Source organism: Trachurus trachurus (assembly GCF_905171665.1).
Source record: "Trachurus trachurus genome assembly, chromosome: 11".
Lineage (NCBI taxonomy): Eukaryota > Metazoa > Chordata > Actinopteri > Carangiformes > Carangidae > Trachurus > Trachurus trachurus.
Window position 1 is genome coordinate 7,026,780 of NC_139904.1, and position 4,617 is coordinate 7,031,396.

At 38.9% G+C, this 4,617-nt stretch overlaps 1 gene segment (V, D, J or C); it reads left to right on the forward strand.

Moving 5' to 3' along the window:
• The first annotated feature begins 2,495 nt into the window (after positions 1-2,495).
• Positions 2,496-4,384, forward strand: LOC310993886 (Ig kappa-b4 chain C region-like). The segment is given in 2 exons: positions 2,496-2,527; positions 4,062-4,384.
• The last annotated feature ends 233 nt before the right edge of the window (positions 4,385-4,617 follow it).

Here is a 4,617-nt window from a genome sequence, read left to right on the forward strand (position 1 = left end):
TATATTTGGTAACACACGGTATACCAACACAATGGCAAAGACACCGTGCCCACAATGGAATAATGACTACAGACCAGTTGCGATAACGTCAGTCATCATCAAATCTTTTGAACGTATTATGTTTGGAGAACTTTGTACACAGGTCCAACATCTTCTTGATCCCTATCAATTTGTGTATAGGGATGTACTGGAGTAGTACTGGAGATGCCTTATGTACCATGTCCCATCTCATACTGACACACTTAGAGATACTAAAACCTTTGCTAGATCAGTTTTCATGGATTTTAGTTCAGCTACAATACGATTCTGCCTCAAATCCTTTTAACAAAGCTACAACAGATGGAGGTGAATCCCAACTTGGTTAAATTGTATCAGGCCTTTCTTACAGACAGGACACAACAGGTCAAGGTCAATTCAACACTTTATAATACACAGGAGTTCCCCAAGGCTGTGTCAGCTCGCCTCTCCTTTTCACATTGTATATAAATGAATGCAGGAACCACTACACATAATTATAGTAATGTTTTCTGTCTTTTAACAAGAGACACAGACAGTACAGTCTCTCAGTCAGAGATAGAGAGTAGTGTTATCGTGTGGTATTTATGGATTATCACTGGGCAATATTATGCATGTTACTGTGTGAGTAGAGGTGTCTGAGTGAGGAAGGATCTCATGGATGGGCAGGTGTGTGTGTGTTTGTAAATGTGAGTGTGGTTGGGACAGCTAAGGGATGAGGTAAGTGTGTGTGGTGTAGTAGGGGACATCCCATTTTACGTATTTGTGCTTTGACTAAATGTTTTTCATTGTTCGTGACAGGAAATATGTATTTATTTATTGTCTGTATCTGTGTCTTTCTCTCCTGATCGCCCAAGACAAATTTCTCCACTCTAGGAGAAAATAATCTAACTAATCTTATCTTCTCTTATAAAATTGTGTGTGTGTGTGTGTGTGTGTGTGTGTGTGTGTGTGTGTGCATGTGTGTGTCTGTGTGAGTGTCCTCAGGGAACTGTATCAGTCTCTGCAGTATCGTCCAGCTGCAGCAGTCAGTTCAGTTTCTGTTCACTTTGACTGGGGGAGGTTTTTGTACGACGCTTTTTCACTGTGTGAACGAGTACTGACTGCTGTAATAAAATTCTCCCTGACAGTAGTAAACTGCTGCATCTTCGGCCTGGACTCCACTGATGCTCAGAGTGAAGTCAGAGTTTGATCCACTGCCTGTAAAATGACCTGGAATCCCTGATGCTCGAGTGGAAGTGTAGTAAATGAGGAGTTTAGGTTTTTCTCCATCTCTCTGTTGGTACCAGGCTAAATAGTTGTTGCCGTTAACATCCCGACTGGTTCTACAGTTGATGGTGACTGAGCCTCCTACAGCAGAGCTCACTGCTCCAGGTTGAGTCACTGTGGCCTGACCTCTGGACTCTGAGGACACAGAGACAGAAAGATAAAACAGAGTCATGGTTTTGTGGGCTTCATTTCAGAGGGACAGATGTTGATAGAGGAGTTGGATTCTCTGGACTTTACCTGTGAAGCAGCAGCAGAGGAGAGTCCAGATGAGGACGGAGACCAAAGTCATGTTTTTGATGAGGAGGATTTCTGTGTCTTGTGTTGTCATGAAGGACAGCTGTCAGTCATCCAGTCTTCAACTCTCAGGACTATAAACTCTCCCAGAGCACTGGAGCATGGTGCTGCTGATGCAAAGTGGCTCTCTATGGAAATGCTCTGACTGACTCCAACAGGGACTGGGATCAGTCTGATCATCCTGATTATCAATGGATCAATCAGTTGATGAGTATATTGATCAGGAAGTGCTTATTCTTATTTTTAATGCTTATTAGGTTTTATGTGTTTGCACTAATTTTATTCTTAATATATTTTCCCATATCTCAAAACAATTTTGTAAAATGTTGTTTTTTTTTCGCTTTAAGGGACTACGAGGAGTTTCGGAAAGCAAAGTGTTTTCACATTACATTTCCCACAGTGAAATCTTGGACCAGCGCAAGACGGACGAAAGCGAAAACATTTGCCAAGAATGAAAGTCGGAGGTTCAAAGACGATCAGATACCGTCGTAGTTCTGACCATGGCGATCCGCCGGCGTTATTCCCTTGACCCGCCGGGAAGCGTCCAGGAAACCAAAATTACGAAATGCTGGGCGAGTCAGTCGACCAACAAATAATAATATCAAAATAACTAGAAAGATAAAACAATATATATATAAAAAATGGACCCATTAACCAGTGTGAGTTATGTAGATTCATCCACATTAATATGACACTCTTTTATAACCAAAAGCAAACTCCTCAGGGTCTCTTTAAATTTAACAGATATTAAAAATTTACAATCATACTGTGTTGTTGTAATTTGTCACATCAGCTGCCAAAACATTACAAACAGACAAATTCTGGTGAGTTTGTTTGTTTCAGAGTCAGAGAGCCGTGTCTCTACAGTGAGAGGTTTTTGTACGACGGCTCAATGACTTTGTATCACTGTGGTACACGTTCGGTGGAGGAACCAGACTGGATATTGGAAGTAAGTCAAAATTAATACATTTTGATTTTTTTTCTGTGGTGTTAAAATTAGAAAAGTAAATTATGAACTTTATTGTTAGTGGGTTTTTTTTCAATGTTGAAAATATGTTTATTAAAAATCCAAAATGTTGAATCCTTTGTTTAAAAAAAAAAAAAAAACTTACATTATATTTTACAGTATAAAGATTTTTTATTAATAAGGGGAAAATATAGTTATTTGATGAAAACCTGTAGATTAAGTTCAGTGTGTCAGAGTCAGAGAGCCGTGTCTCTACAGTGAGAGGTTTTTGTACGACGGCTCAATGACTTTGTATCACTGTGGTGGACTTTTGGTGGAGGAACCAGACTGGATGTTGGAAGTAAGTTAATATTTCATAGTTCTATTCATAATTTTTTTTCTGAATTGTTATTTCTTAGATGTCAAAATGATAAAAACAAATTATAGTCTGTGTTTTTTTAATATTGAAAATGCCAGATTTTAGAATCCAACAATTATTCATTTTAGATTATTTCATATAAGTGCAAATTTTACAATATAAAGATGATCATTTAAAAAAAAGTGAAAATTACAGTTATATTATAAAAACGTATACATTAAGTTCATTGTATCAGAGTCAGAGAGCCGTGTCTCTACAGTGAGAGGTTTTTGTACGACGGCTCAATGACTTTGTATCACTGTGGTGGACTTTTGGTGGAGGAACCAGACTCGATATTGGAAGTAAGTTTCTGCAGAAATACTAAAAACATATTTATGTGACTTTTTTATTTTAAATTAAGTCTTTATAGAGGTGATTTTGTTTTATTTTATTTTATTTATTTCTCCTTTTTAATCATGGCCTTATAGGGCTTTTTTGTCTTCTCTCATGCCTTTCATGATTGAATTGAAGTTGAACTGTACGGTGAAACGTCATTTGTCATCTAATATACTGTCAAAAAAATCATAAAATTCAAACTGGTCAAACATAATTTGTCATCTAATATGTATTCCCAAAAAAATATAAATTTCAAACTTACCTTACAGTCTGTCAAAAGTAAATTGTGATTCATTTTCTGTAGATGAGTAGGCTATTTCATATTTTAAAAACCTGTGATACTTTATATTTTGTGATTCACTGTTTCCAATGTTGTTTAAAATCATTTTAGGAGTTTGGTCAGTGAGAAGTATTTTCCACTTGGGGAACATTTGATGGTTGTCAGATTATTTGGTAAATCTTTTTGTGTTACACCTGAAAACCAACTTTTGTAAACTGAAGATTTTATACATACTAAAGAAAATGTATAAATATTTCCCAATGAGCTTTTTGTATTTTTTAGAGTAGTTTGACATGTTTCAGGTCAAACTGTATGATGATTGTCTCTGTGCTGATGTGCATGAGATGCTTCTTGAAGGGAAGTGAAACAATGTGTGAGTGAGTGACTGGTGGAGCAGAGAAACATCTGACAGAAACTCCTTAAAGGACAAAACCAGCTCTCACACAGTAAAGGTGTCCAAGTGGCTGCTGTTGGATTGACAGTTTATGGTCTGTGTCTCCTAGGTGATACCCGTCCCACCCTGACGGTGCTGCCCCCCTCCAGTGAGGAGCTGCAGCAGCAGGGGAAGGCCACGCTCATGTGCCTGGCCAACAAGGGCTTCCCCTCAGACTGGAGTCTGGTCTGGAAGGTGGACGGCAGCAGCAGCAGCAGCTGGGAGGAGAGCAGGAGCCCCGTGGTGCTGGGGAAGGACGGCCTCTACAGCTGGAGCAGCACCCTGAGGCTCCCTGCAGACCAGTGGAGGAAGCTGGGCTCTGTGACCTGTGAGGCCACCCAGGGCTCCCAGACTCTGGTCTCAGAGACACTGAGGAGAGACCAGTGTCCTTAGTCCTGAGCTGACTCACTGGGACTCTCCTACTGGTTTTACTCTGTTCTCTCTAACACTCTCTCTCGTTCTTTCATTATCATGTTCTGTCTTTCTCTCTGATGTCTTTGAAAGTTTTCTATCATGTAATTTTACTGTTTCCAGAAAATAAAGATCTGTTTATCAAATAAATTTTGATTCTGTCTTTGTTTTTTATCAACAGATAATTATACTTTCACAGTGATATGAAACACAAC